Raw genomic sequence first — 15,899 nt, forward strand, 5'->3', positions numbered from 1 at the left:
GGTGAATACACAAAGTGCAATACTCTGTAGACATAAAAGAGTGAAGAATATCTTTATTGCACTGTTAGGGAGCAATTTGCAAGCTTGGGTAATATTTTGTTAGGTTAAAAAACAAGGGCAAGAAATAGAATGATTATTAGTGTGTCAAAAACAGGAGAATGTCATAAATGAATATTTGTACGTAGACTGTCTCTGCAAAAACACGGAGGAAGCCTCCAAATGGTAGCCTCCAAAGAGAGGACTTTTCATTATATACTCTTTTATATCTTTTTAATTTTGAGCCCTGTAAATATACCTCTTCAAAAAAATAATTTAAAACTTTTTTGTTTGGTTAATTTGCCTTGACCAAAATCTCTCAATGGCCCAATGATATTAAATTTTTTTGGTATCATAGTCTTAGGTGCTGAAAATCAGTATGATTATTTTCTCATATTTGGCAACATTTTTGTGCAGTGAAAATATACACAGCAAAACATAAGACCGTTTCTACATGTACAATTCAGTGACATTGCTTACATTCTTAAAGTTGTACAACCATCCTTGCTATCCTTTTGCAAATTATTCCACCACCATTAACATAAACTCACTGCTGCCTAAGGTTCTTATCTAACCTTTCAAGTTGCTGTTGTCAATTTGATTACATATAGATAATTTTTTAAAAGAACATGATGCATAAACACAAACATCCTTTACTAATTAAGCGAAACTATTGTTTGGTTTAAAGATGACTTCAGGGGGTAGTTTTAGTTTAAGATTTAAAGATTACCTCAGGGCAATAGTTTCAGGGGGGTCATCCAGCCTCAATGGTGCCAGTCTGGATTCCATGAGAATTTGAAATTCTGTTCCACATTTCCCCCCTTTTAATCAGGATTCTTCTATAGAATTTCTGATCAAAACATTCAGTAATGGTAGTTAGGCACCATCCAGTTCTGGTTTCATGGCAAAGGAGGCTGTTGTTCATGGAGGTAATTAGTCATGCATCCCAGTTCCTCCTCAAATTCCTCACTTTCCTTCTTCCTCTGCTGCTCCAGGTGAATAGAGAGCAATTGGTGTACCTTGGATGGCAAGTTTTTTCCCCCTTTTGGGAGGAGGTACTATAGTTTATCTTTTTCACTATGTAAATAGTTACCCAACAAAAGATTTTGAGTTTGCTGACTGTATTTCTTCCTTCAAAAAAATTAATTCAGATGGATTTTTATCACACATATGCTCACATATGAAAAATGTAGAAGAAAAATTCAAGTGATTAATCTGAATGATTACCAACGGAATTGTGCTTTGGTAAAATTTTTCAAAAATTAAATTTGGGCTACGCGAATTTGTGCAAGATGAATTGTCAGATATTACAACATGAGGGCAAATTTTTCTATTCTTTATTAATTTAACTTCTGAGGATTTCCTATGGTGACTATATAACATTCTTCCTCCAAATTAAAACTAATTTAAACCTATAATATTTAACAAATACTAAGAAAGTTAATATTACTCGGCATTAAAAACAAGCAGGTAGAAAAATAGAAGTTACTAAACTTACCAGTAATTTGATAACACTGAATCAAAGTCCATTCTAAGGTTTGCTTAAAAGATTTAAGACAAAATATTATTTTCATATGTGTATTGTCAGACTTTTCTTTAGAATTTACATTTCAAATCAGCCTAGTAAAGTTTTTTTTAAAAGAATGCTATGTTGTTATTTATAATGCAGTGTACTTATCAATATAGAAGCATTATTAGAGGCAACAGTCCAGGGTGTAGGCTCATTAAACTACATATGGGGAGTGGGCCAGCTGTGCACCTCACCCGGGGGCTTAGGGAAGGCTTCTCTGAGGCATGGTTTCTGGGTGGCACAAGTGATTTGCGCTCAACTACTAATGTAAAGGTTGGTAGGCCAAACCCACCTAGCAGTGCTGCAGAAGAAAGGCCTGGAGATCTGCTTTTGTAAAGATTACAGCCAAGAAAACCCTATGGAGCACAGCTGTACTCTGTAATACATGGGATCACCATGAGTTGGAATCAACTCGATGGCAGTGGGTTTGGTTTTGGTTTGCTCTCTTGAAGTAATGATGTTACAATGAGACTGAAGGATGAGGAGTTTGCTAGAGGAAGCATCAGTGGGATAACGTTCTAGGCAAAGAAAACAATAGGTGAGAAGACTCAGAGGCGAGAGAGAGCTTTGGAGGAATTGAAAGTTCAGATGGCTGGACCAGAGACAGCAATGCAGCAAATGGCCCATGATAGCCCACGATAGATGGGAGAAGCTGTCCGACAGGGGATAGACATGCAGTCAAGTTCCCAGTTTACAGAGGGAAATACTAAAATGGGATATGATACACACAAAGTACAGTACACTGACAAATGTTAAGCAGAGGAGTGATGTGAACAGATCTGCGCTTTAGAAAGATTTCTCTGGCAAGGTAAGGTCTCTAGTTGCGAAAAAGTAAACTTCAGTTGTTTCCTTTGACAGTGATAGTAGAAAGATTGGGTCAGTTGTAGGGGGGGAGACCAAAGATACGGAGATGAATTAGGACACAGTTGTAATGGTCCAGGAACAATGATATGAGGACAGTCGTTGGAGGCAGTGGGAATCAGGAAGAGAAGGAGGAAAGAGACTGAAATCCCTTTTTGGAGACTGGACTGGAGAGACCCCATGCCTCTCTTTCCCTTCCCTTTGTTGTTTTCACATTGGAGCTCACTGAGGCGTAAGGCGATAGTTCATTTTTCCCACATCTCTTTTCTGACAGGCTTTCATGGAGATTTGCGCTTGTGGGTGTATTTGACTATAGGCTTGCCTTTTTGTTTCCTTTCAGAAGCAGGAAGCAGATACTGTTGCTAGGTGGGGAGACTGAATCAGTGTGCCTGCACCAATGAAAACTTTGGTGGGCTAGCATCTTCTTGGAGGCTCTCTGTAAAGCCTGTCAAATTCTGAACAAAACCTCAGAACAAAGAGTTTACTGCGCCTCTCTTTGCTCCATTTGATGTAATTTTAGAACCATTTTTAGTCACAGGTGTAGGGAGCTTTGAGACAATTAGAAACACTCCCTGTTAAACTGTGCAGTCTGTGTTACCACTGAAGACTAACTCTAAGCCAAGGACTTTATGTTTATTCTAGCTAATACAACAGGGTTTGTATTGGATACGGACTCCTACCCTCAGTTTACAAATAAAGAAACTGAGGTTTCTAAAGGTTAAGTCACTTGCCAGTGAGGGCTGATAAGGCGTTGAGGCAGGCCTCCAACCCAGGTTTGTCTGTTCCCTCTACTGTGCCACCGCCTCCTCTCCAGCCAAGCAAGTGCTCTGGATTCTGTCACCTTCATCTCAACTTCCTAGAAAGTGGACTGATTTGGAAGGTAAAAGACCAGGATCCCAGTCACAGCTCTGACAGAGACCATCTTCATGATCTTAGGCAAGCTACTTATCCTCTGTTCTCTAGTTCCTCACCTGTAACCTAAAAGCATTTTACTAAATGATCCCTGTCTTAGTTACCTAGTGCTGCTGTAACACAAATACCCCAAGGGTTTGTTTTTAAGAACAGAAATTTATTTTCCCACAGTGCAGGAGGCCATAAGTTCAAATCAGGGTCTCAGCTGTTCAAATCAGGGTCTCAGCTGTGTTGATTCCTTCCATGAACCTGCTCCTAGTTTCTGGCGTCTGCTGGCAATCCTTGGCGTTCCTTTGCTTGTAGACAATCGTCACATGTCATCTGTCTTCCCTTGTGTGTGTGTCTCTGTGTCTATTCTGGTCTTTTTATGACTCAGAAGTATTTAGGTTTAGGATCCACCCTACACTGGTATGACCTCAACTGACTGATTGATTACATTATACAAGATTGCATTATGGAGGGGCATTACATTACATTCAAACCAAAAAACCAAACCCACTGCAGTGGAGTTGATTCCGACTCATAGCAACCCTGTAGGACAGAGTAGAACTACCTCATAGGGTTTCCTAGGCTGAAATTTTATGAAAGCAGACTGCCATATTTTTCTTCCGTGGAGCCGTTGGTGGGTTCAAACAGCCCACATTTCAGTTACCAGCCAAATGCTTTCACCACTGCGCCACCAGGGCTCCTACATTACCTTAAATGTAATTACTAGAGAAATAAATTAAAGTTGTCAACAATATCATTCTTCTTGGATCAACAACAAACATCCATGGAAGCAACAGTCAAGAAATTGAACAACTTATTGCATTGGGTAAATCTGCCGCAAAAGACCTCTTTAAAGTGTTAAAAAGCAAGGAAGTCACTTTGACAACTAAGGTGTGCCCAACCCAAGCCAGGGTCTTTTTAATTGCTTCGTATACACGTGAAAGACAGACAATGAAAAAGGAAAATCAAAGAAGAATTGACACATTCAAATTGTGGTGTTGGCGGTGAACATTGGATATACCATGTACTGTCAGAAGATTGAACAAATCACCCTTGGAGAAAGCACAGCCAGAATGCGCCTCAGAAGCGAGGATGGCAAGAGTTTGACTTGATTATTTTCAGACATGTCATCAGGAGGGCCCATCATGCTTGGTAAAGCAGAGGGTCAGCAAAAAAAAGGGAGACCCTCAATGAGGTGGATTGACACAGTGGCTGTAACAATGGGCTCAAACATAGCAATGATCATGAAGATGGTGGCAGGACTGGCAACGTTTACTTCTGTTGTACGTTTACTTCTGTTGTTATACGTAAGGTTGCTGTGAGTCAGAGCTGACTCCTCTTTCTCCTCCAACTCTCACAGAAGGGTGTACGTCAGAGACCCGTGAGATAGCCATGGACATGGAGAAGTCATCTTCAGGGTGACCCCCAACCTTGACACTCAGAAAGCAGATTCACCTTCTATTTCCCTGGTTACTCCCTCTTAGTTACCTTTGTCATCGTTATTGTTTAGTTTGGAAACAAAAGCGTAAAATACGCTTATTACAAACAATTCCAACAGTATAAGCCAGTTTTTAAAATGTGGGTGTTCCTCGGGGTTCCATCCTCTGGCCTTGCCCCACCTTGCTCTGTTCATGTTCCCTGAATGATCTCATCTATTCCTGAGTCCCAATTACCCCAATTGCCATTTTAAGTCTTCCCTTAAGCCCAATCAACCCCCAAGCTCTGCCTCTTCTACCTCTACCATGTGTATCTGAGATCTGTTTCTCTCCATTTTCACAAATACCTGCACGGTTCAGACGATCAGGAACTGTCTTTTCAGTTACTACAACAGCCTCCTAACCATTCTCTTTGCCTCCAGTTTCACTCCTCTAATATATTCTCTGAGGAGCTCTGGTAGCGCAGTGGTTAAGCGCTCGGCAGCCAACCATAAGGTCGGCGGTTTGAACCCACCAGCCGCTCCACAGGAGAAAGATGTGGCAGTCTGCTTCTGTAAAGATCACAGCCTTGGAAACCCTATAGGGCAGTTCTACTCTGTCCTATAGGGTCGCTATGAGTCAGAATCAACTCGACAGCAATGGGTTTTAATAATTATCGGTATCACCACCACTCACCCACCTTGACTACCAGAACAATCTTTAAGATCTAAGAATACATATGCTGGGATGAGATGTATAAGCAGGAAGCTATAACAGCTGGCGAATATTTAGCTTGATTGCAGTGACAACTGATCTTTGTTCTAAGCTCTCAACCTCAAAACACTGCATTAAAAAGTCAACCTTGACTTCAATCTAGCTGGGATATCAGGCACTTGGAAGGGGCCAGGGATCAGTTACTAATATGGAAAATGAGGGGTTGGACTGGGCCAGTGCCTCACACAGTGCCCCCAAGCCCTCGGAATTTCTGATTCAGTAGGTTTAGGACAGGGCCAAGGAGCCCTGGTGGCGCAATGATTAAGTGCTTGACTGCTAACTGAAAAGTCGGCGGTTCAAACCCATCAACCACTCCTCGGATGAAAAGAGCTGGCGATCTGCTCCCATAAAAATTTCAGCCTAGGAAGCCCTGTGGGGCAGTTCCTATGAGGCATTTCCTCACAGATCTCTGGGGAGGAGATTTTAACGTAGGAAGGGAGGTAAAACATGAGCTGGAATTGACTCAAGGGCGCAACAACAGGGTAGTGCCGGAGAATTTGCATTTCTAACAAGCTCCGAAGCAATGGCCATGCTGAGGTCCACAGACCACACTTAGAGTAACACTGGACCAGATGATATCTGGGAGTCTCTGGGTGGTGTACACGGTTAACGTGCTTGGCTGCTAACCGAAAGGTTGGAGGTATGAGTCAACCCAGAGATGCCTCATGAGAAAAGTCTGGCGATCTACTTCAGAAAAACCAGCCATTGAAAACCCTAGGGAGCACAGCTCTACTCTACACACATGGGTTCACCATGAGTTGGAATCAGCTCAACTGGTCCTCGTAGATGATACTCATGTTGTTGTGAGGTACCGTCGAGTCAGTTCCCACTCATAGCGATCCTGTGTACTACAGAATGAAACACTGCCCAGTCCTGCACCACAATCTTAGTTTCATCACGTGTACTGTCCATACAGTAACCACTAGCCACATGCGGCTATTTAAATTATATATCAGTTCCTCAGTCACACTAGCCACATTTCAGGCGCTCCATAGCCAAACATGGTGGCTAATGGCTTCCATATTGAACAGCACAGCACAGAATATTTGCATTATCACATAAAGTTCTATTAGACACAGCCATTTCCTCACAGATCTCTAGGGAGGAAGTTTTAAAGAAGGGAGGTAAAATATCCTTTGGCAAGTAAGGCCTTCAGCATTCCTCAAGCACACCTGTGCACTTGGACTATATTTTAGCCCTAATTTTAAAGTCCCAAAGTCCATGCCCTGTTCTTCCCTAGTTCTGGTTTGCCCCAGGAAGCATACATGAAAACAGAACTGGAAATGGGAATACCATCATTTCTGTGCTGAGGACTGTGTCTGAGCATGACTGAAGGGTCATGGTGGACTAAGCAAAGGATTTGGTGGCTGAAGTTCTGTGTTTGCATTCCCAATGGCCTTGAACAAGCCATTCAACCCATCTGAACCTCTGTATCTTCATCTATAAACCCAAACCAAACCAATCCCATTGATCCTTCCTCTAATAAACTCTTCATTCTTCAGTCTCATTTTAGACATCATTACCTCAAGAGAGCAAACCTGAACCAAACCCATGGCTGTCGAGTGGATTCTAATTCACAGTGACTCCATGTGTCACAGAGTAGAACTGTGCTCCACAGGGTTTTCTTGGCTGTAATCTTGACTTTATGGCAGCTAACAGCACCAGCAGCAGCAATCTTTAGGGAAGCAAATCGCCAGAGCTTTCTTCCATGGTGTCGCTGGGTGGGTTCGAATCACCAACCTTTAGGTTAGTTGTTGTGTTGTTGTTAGGTGCTCTCGAGTCACTTCCAACTCACAGTGACCCTATATACAGCAGAACGAAACACTGCCCAGTCCTGTGCCATCCTCATGATCATTGTTATGCTTGAGCCCATTGTTGCAGCCACTGACTCAATCCACCTTGTTGAGGACCTTCCCCTTTTTCGCTGACCGTCTCCTCTACCAAGCCTGATGTCCTTCTCCAGGGACTGGTCCCTCCTGATAACATGTCCAAAGTATGTGAGACAAAGTCTCACCATTCTGGCTTCGAAAGAGCATCCTGGCTGTACTTCTTCCAAGACAGATCTGTTTGTTCTTCTGGCAGTCTGTGGTATATTCAATATTCTTCTCCAACACCATAATTCAAAGGCATCAATTCTTCTTCAGTCTTCCTTATTCATTGTCCAGCTTACATGCATATGAGGCAACTGAAAACACCATGGCTTGAGTCAGGTGCACTGTAGTCCTTAAAGTGCCATCTTTGCTTTTTAAAACTTTAAAGAGGTCTTTTGCAGCAGATTTGCCCAATGCAATGTGTCATTTGATTTCCTGACTGCTGCTTCCATGGGCCTTGACTGTGAATCCAACTAAGATGAAATCCTTTACAACTTCAGTATTTTCTCCATTTATCATGATGTTGCTTACTGGTCCAGTTGTGAGGATTTTTGTTTTCTTTATGTTGAGGTGTAATCCATACTGAAGGCTGTGGTCTTTGATCTTCATCAGTAAGTGTTTCAGGTCCTCTTCATTTTCAGCAAGCAAGGTTGTGTCATCTGCATATTGCAGGTTGTTAATGAGAATTCCTCCAATCCTGATGCCCTATTCTTCTTCATATAGTCCAGTTTCTCATATTATTCGCTCAGCATACAGATTGAATAAGTATGGTAGAAGGTTACAACCCCGATGCACACCTTTCCTGACTTTAAACCATGCAGTATCCCCTTGTTCTTTTTGAATGACTGCCTCTTGGTCTATGTACAGGTTCCTCATGAACACAATTTAGTGTTCTGGAATTCCCATTCTTTGTAATGTCATCCATAATTTGTTATGATCCACACAGTCAAATGCCTTTGCATAGTCAATAAAACACAGGTAAGCATCTTGCTGGTATTCTCTGCTTTCAGCCAGGATCCAGCTGACATTGGCAATGATATCCCTGGTTCCACATTCTCTCCTAAATCCGGCTTGAATTTCTGACAGTTCTCTGTCGATGTAGTGTAGGTTAGTAGTCAAGCACAAATCTTTTTCACCACCCAGGGATCTTTTATAAAAATATCTACTTACAGGGAGTTGTGTGAGAAGGCACTTGTAAGCTATACAAAATTCAGTTTTGTTTTTTCTTTCCTCTCTGTGCTCCCATAGCATGTTATACACGTTCTAATTTAGTTCTTACACTTCCAAGTTATGTGTCTCCGCCAGGCTAGGAGCCCCTGGAATACAAGGTAAGGTCCCTGTCAGATTTAGTTGTACCCTCAACACCTAACATACTGCCAGGCACATGATAGATGCTGTAATCGTTAAGGTTGTGTGTCAGCTTGGCTGGGCCATGATTCTCAGTTGTTTGGCAGTTATGATGTTGTTTGGCAGTCGTATGATGATGTAATCACTTCCATGATGAGATTTGATATAATGGAATCACCTCCATGATAGGATCTGCCGTGAGTAGCCAGTCAGGTGAAAGGGAGCTTCCTTGGGGGTGTGGCCTGCATCCAATATAGGTAGACTTTCTGACAAGTCTCACAGGATTTGCTCGCTCTGGATCCTGCTTCTGTTCATCTGACCTCCAGTTCTTGGGACTTGAGCTAGCAGTTTAACTGCCGTCTTGCCCACTGATCTTGGGATTCATCAGTTTTTGCAGTCTGTGAGCCAGAGCCCTGCTGTCGGACTTGCCGATCTTGGGTTCGCCAGCCCCTGCAGCTACGTGAATCAGGAGAAGCCTCCAACTTGACCCACCAACATGGGATGTTCCAGCCTCTACAACTGCGTGAGCCATTTCCTTATTATAAATCTCTCTACATATGTATTTATACCCTTCACTGGTTTTGCTTCTCTAGAGAACTAGCCTAAGACAGATGCAAATGTGTGAAATTTGTGAGTGATTAAGTGTCAGGGTAAAGCCAAGTAATAGGTGTTGTCGGTGTCTGGAGGTGTGTCCCAAACAAGGCCCTGACTCTCCACAGCTGTTCTTACATCATTGCTTCAGCCAGGAGTGCCTGCCACCCCCATCCTGATGCATACCCACCTCACTCCACCGATCCCATCTCTGACCATAGGAACCTAGTCAGAATCCTCTCAAGGATCAGCATACCAAATTAATTAATCAGCTGTGGAATTCAATTTCTGGCTCAACTACTACCTAGCCAGGACCTGTTAATCCTCATTTTCCTGATCTGTGAATTGGGCAGAAAGACACGTATCTTTTAGTTGTAATATGAGATTTACATGAGAAAATGTATCCAGAACATTTATCAGAATGCCAAACATGTAGCAGATGCTCAATAAATGTCTATTATTATTATTAATATTTCTACTCCTCCTCCTCCTCTTCCTACTACTACAAGGATCCCTGATGGTGCAATGGTTAAGCACTTGGCAGCTAACTGAAATGTTGGTGGTTGGAACGAACCCACCCAGCGGCTCCGCGGGAGAAAGGTACCTGGTGATCTGCTCCTGTAAAGATGACCGCCAAGAAAACCCTATGGGGCAGTTCTGATCTGTCACTTGGGGTCGCTATGACTTGAAATCGACTTGATGGCATCCAACAACAGCTACTACTATTACTACTACCAGATTGGAGACTAGGTATTCTCTCTTCCCACAGAAAATAACATGCTAATCTCAGATTACAGCAAGTAAGATTCAGGCTAAGTGTAAAATGGTAGGTCTTGCTAACACAAGACCGCTACTATTGACAAGTAGCCTGGAACTAAGAGATAATACGTAATTTCCTTTCTACAAACATTTTAAGGACTATTTAAGCCCTTGCTCTTGGAAATTGCTAAAACGTATTTTTTCTTATGGTATTCTTCTTCCTCTGCATTGTCTCACCCTGCCAATAAACCTTATGTGCTGATTAATAATCCTATGAAACTCATCATAAAACATCACTGAACTCCCTAACCACACACTTATACATAAAAATTGTAACCACTAGCAGGGTATGAAATTACATATGGCGTTAACGCTGAGATGAGGTGGAAACTATTTTATCCTGGGCATTTCATATTAGTTGGAGTAGATGTATGGTGATTTCCTAGAATTGGTAAGTTTAAATATTCTTAAAAATATGAAGGTGGATTTTTCCAATATTTACTTAGTCTTGATATGAAAAAACCCAGTTGGTATCTCATTTTTAAAACTCTCAGAAATACCTGCCAAAAAGGGAGGAAAACTCCACCGGGAGCAGAGGCCCACGTCCATCTGGGAAAGGCCTGAAACTTTATAAGACAAGACCCGATGTTCCATTCAAACCTTGAAACAAAAAAAGTCATTCAGATTTTCAAACATTCAAGGCATTCTCTTGCTCCTGCCAGGCTTTTAAGGAATCTAAACTTTCAACTATTCAAACTGGAACCTACACCCTTTATAGAATTTTACAAATCGTGTTTGAAAAGACATAAATAATGACTGCTACCAACTGAGCATATCCAAACCAAACCCATTGCCATAGAGTTGATTCTGACTCCTAGCAACCCTGTAAGGACAGAGTAGAACTGCCCCCTGGGGTTTCCAAGACTGTAAATCCTTACAGAAGCAGACTGCCACATCTTTTGCCCGAGGAGCGGCTGGTGGGTTTGAACCACCGACCTATTGGATGGCAGCCCAGTGCTTTAACCAGTGCACCACTAAGGCACCTTCCAATTGAGCATAGTCCCCTCCAATTTCATCAGCTAATTGGTTAATTCATTCATTCATCATCTTTTAGAAACTTTTGTTGGGCACCTACTACACACCAGGTAGGGGACACAGAGTTGAGAGGCCCTAAGTAAATAGACCTCCACACATCTGTCAGTTTGTCGTACTGTGAGGGCTTTCATGTTGCTGTGATGCTGGAAGCTATGCCACTGGTATTCAAATACCGGTAGGGACACCCATGGTGGAGAGGTTTCAGTTGAGCTTCCAGACTAAGACAGACTAGGAAGAAGGACCTGGCCGTCTACTTCTGAAAAAAATTAGCCAGTGAAAACCTTATGGATAGCAGCGGAACACTGTCTGATATAATGCCAGAAGATGAACCCCTCAGGTTGGAAGGCACTCAAAAGATAACTAAGGAAGAGCTGCCTCCTCAAAGTAGAGTCTACCTAATGACATGGATGGAGTCAAGCTTTTGGGACCTTCATGTGCTGATGTGGCATGACTCAAAATGAGAAGAAACAGCTGCAAACATGGAACGTAGAATGTGTGAATCTAGGAAAATTGGAAATCATCAAAAATGAAATGGAATGCATAAACATTGATATCCTAGGCATTAATAAGCTGAAATGGACTGGTATTGGCCATTTTGAATCAGACAATCATATAGTCTACTATGCTGGGAATGACAAAATGTTCATTGTCAAAAAGAACTTTTCAAGATCTATGCCGAAATACAGCACTGTCAGTGATAGGATAATATCCATATGCCTATAAGGAAGACCAGTTAACACGACCATTTTTCAAATTTACACACCAACCACTAAAACCAAAGATGAAGAAACTGAAGATTTTTTACAACTTCTGCAGTTTGAAATTGATCAAACATGTGATCAAGATGCATTGATAATTACTGGCAATTGGAATGCAAAAGTTGGAAACGAAGAAGGATTATTAGTTGGAAAATATGGCCTTCATGACAGAAACAATGCCAGAGATTGCATGATATAATTTTGCAAGACCAACAACATTAAAAAGTCAGGAAAGAAAGAAAGAAAAGACCAAAATGGATGTCAAAAGAGACTCTGAAAGTTGCTCTTGAACGTCGAGTAACTAAAGCGAAAGGAAGAAATTATGAAGTAAAAGAGCTAAACAGAAGATTTCAAAGGGCCGCTAAGTGAAGTATTACAATGAAAAGTGCGAAGACCTGGAGATAGAAAGCCAAAAGGGAAGAACATGCTCAGCATTTCTCAAACTGAAAGAACTGAAGAAAAAATTCAAGCCTCGAGTTGCAATATTGAAGGATTCTACAGGGAAAATACCAAACGATGCAGGAAACATCAAAAAAAGATGGAAGGAATACACAGAGTCACTGTACCAAAAAGAACTGGTCGACATTCAACCATTTCAGGAAGCATCATATGATTAAGAACTGACGGTACGGAAGGAAGAGGTCCAAGCTGCACTGAAAGCATTGGTGAAAAACAAGGCTTCGGGAATTGATGGAATACCAACTGAGATGTTTCAACAAACGGATGCAGCACTGGAAGTGCTCACTCGTCTATGCCAAGAAATTTGGAAGACAGCTACCTGGCCAACCAACTGGAAGAGATCCATATTTGCGCCCATTCCAAAGAAAGGTGATGCAGCAGAATGTAGAAATTATTCAACAGTATCATTAATATCACACACAAGAAAAATTTTGCTGAAGATCATTCAAAAGCAGCTGCAGCAGTACATTGATAGGGAACTGCCAGAAAATCAAGCCAGATTCAGAACAGGACGGATCATGGCTGAAAGCAGAGAATACCAGAAAGATGTTTACCTGTGTTTTATTGACTATGCAAAAACATTCAACTGTGTGGATCATAACAAATTATGGATAACATTGCAAAGAATGGGAATTTCAGAACACTTAATTGTGCTCATGAGGAACCTGTACTTAGACCAAGAGGCAGTCGTTCAAACAGAACAAGGGAATATACTGCGTGGTTTAAAGTCAGGAAAGGTGTGCGTCAGGGTTGTATCTTTTCACCATACTTATTCAATCTGTATGCTGAGCAAATAATCTGAGAAGCTGGACTGTATAAACAAGAATGCGGCATCAGGATTGGAGAAAGACTAATTAACAACCTGCAATATGAAGATGACACAACCTTGATTGCTGAAAATGAAGAGGACTTGAAGCACTTACTGATGAAGATCAAAGCCCACAGCCTTCAGTGTGGATTACAGATCAACTTGGAGAAACAAAAATCCTCACAACTGGACCAATAAGCAACATCATGCTAAACGGAGAAAATATTGAAGTTGCCAAGGATTTCATTTTACTTGGATCCACAAGCAACGCCCACAGAAGCAACAGTCAAGAAATCAGACAACGCATTGCGTTGGGCAAATTTGCTGCAAAAGATCTCTTTAAATGTTAAAAAGCAAAGATGTCACTTTAAGGACTAAGATGCACCTAATCTAAGCCATGGTGTTTTCAATTCATATGAATATGAAAGCTGGACAATGAGTAAGGAAGACAGAAGAAGAATTGATCCCTTTATACTATGGTGTTGGAGAAGAATATTGACGGTACCATGGACTACCAGAAGAACAAACATCTGTCTTGGAAGAAGTACAGCCAGAATGCTCATTAGAAGCGAGGATGGCAAGACTTCGTCTCACATACTTTGAACCTGTTATCAGGAGGGACCAGTCCCTGGAGAAGGACATCATGCTTGGTAGAGTAGAGGGTCAGCAAAAAAGAGGAAGACCCTCAAGGAGGTGGATTGACACAGTGGCTGCAACAATGGGCTCAAGCATAACAAGGATTGTGAGGATGGCACAGGACTGGGCAGTGTTCCTTTTTTTTTTTTAACTTTATTCTTTTTTTTTCTATTTTATTGTTGTACTTTAAGTGTAAATTTACAATTCAAGTTAGTCTCTCATACAAAAATGTATACATACATTGTTATGTGACCCTAGTTGCTCTCCCTATACAGTGACAGCACACTTCTCCTTTCCACCCCAGAGATTTCCCTTGTCCATTCAACTAGCTCCTGATCCACTGGGCGTATTTCAGTCTGTTGTACATAGGGTTGCTATGAGTCGGAACCGACTTGATGGCACCTAACAACAACAACAAGTAAATAGATGTGGCCAGCACTAATCTCACAGTCTCAACTCAAGTGCGCAACTTTCTGTATTCTTTCTATAAACTCCCTTCCGTCGAGTTGATTCAGACCCATAGCAACCCTATAGGGCAGAGTAGAACTGCCCCATAGAGTTTCTAAGGAGTGGCTGATGGATTCAAACTGCTGACCAAAAGGTCAGCTCTTAACCATTGCACGACCAGGGCTCCATTCTTTCTGTAATTGAACTTAATTTCTATCTTCAGACCCCAATGGTCTTCTGCAGAAAATATATCCTGGTAATTTCCAAGTAAATTCTGTCAAATGCAGCACTTTCTCAGTATTATTAGGCTTAAAACTTTGTGAAGTGAGAATGGTTACAAAAACACTTCCACAGCACTGATGAGCAGGACAGTCTTATGCCAGCAACTCATCCCATCTGCTGTATGAGAGCGTGTTCTCCATGCCAGCAATCTAACGAGACATAGCCTGACCATTGTCAGTTCTCAGAGAGACTGTCCAAGGCAGCCCACCCACTCTCTCTAACCCAGGTCGGCGGTGCTAATATAGGATTTTAGGTGGCTTTCCTATCTTAGTTTCCTAAGGCTGCTGTAACAAGGCACCCCAAACTGGATGGCTTATAAGAACAGAAATTTATTGACTCGCAATTGTGGAAGCTAGAAGTCCAAATTAGGGTATCGGCAGTGTTGAATCTGACTGAGGGCACTGAGAGTGAATCGGTTCCATGCCTGACTCCTAGCTTCTAGTGACTCCCAGTAACCTTTAATGTTCCTTGGCTTGCAACTGCAAGCCTTCCTCTGTCTCTCTGTCTCTGTGTATCTTCTCTTTTATAAGGACACCAGTCATATAGGATCAGGACCCACCCTACTCCAGTATGACCTCATGTTAATCTAACTAAAATAAAATCTTTAAAGACCTTATTTCCAAGCACAGTCACATTCATAGGTACGTGGGATGGGACTGCTTGGGGGTAGAAGGACATGACTCAACCTATAACACTTCCCATATCCATCAGGGACTGCAAGAAATGCTGAGATGGTCTCTGGGCGTCTCGTGCCCTGAGCACCACACTGCAATTGCTACTTCATCTACCATGGTGTCTGTGCCGTGGTGGTACAGGGACGTCCCAGTGAGACCTGCCATCTCCCCAGGCCTCGCCTGAGCGTGTTCTCTGCTCTGAGGTCCTCAAACCTACCTGCTCGTGCCCCCCCCCCACCTTGGGACCGGGTACAAGGGAGCAGGTTCAGGGGCCTCATTCTCACGTTTCTTTTGTTTCCTTTCCCAGCTTCCTTCTCGTCACCAGATAAGAAAACGTTTTATTCTGACTGGAATAAAGAAAACTGATTTGGCCTAATCATGAAAGGTCCTAAATCTATCATTTAACCTTATCCTTTGAGTTTAAGGAAACCCTGGTGGCATAGTGGTTAAGAGCTATGGTTGCCAACAAAAAGGTCAGCAGTTCAAATCCACCAGGTGCTCCTTGGAAACCCTATGGGGCAGTTTTATTCCACTGCAACAGGTTTGGTTTTTTGGTTTTGGTTCTTTGAGTTTAAAAGTTGTTGGGTTTTTTTTGCATTTGTTATCAGGCCTTATT

The sequence above is a fragment of the Trichechus manatus genome, unplaced genomic scaffold (genome assembly GCF_000243295.1).
Source record: "Trichechus manatus latirostris isolate Lorelei unplaced genomic scaffold, TriManLat1.0 scaffold00023, whole genome shotgun sequence".
Classification (NCBI taxonomy): domain Eukaryota; kingdom Metazoa; phylum Chordata; class Mammalia; order Sirenia; family Trichechidae; genus Trichechus; species Trichechus manatus.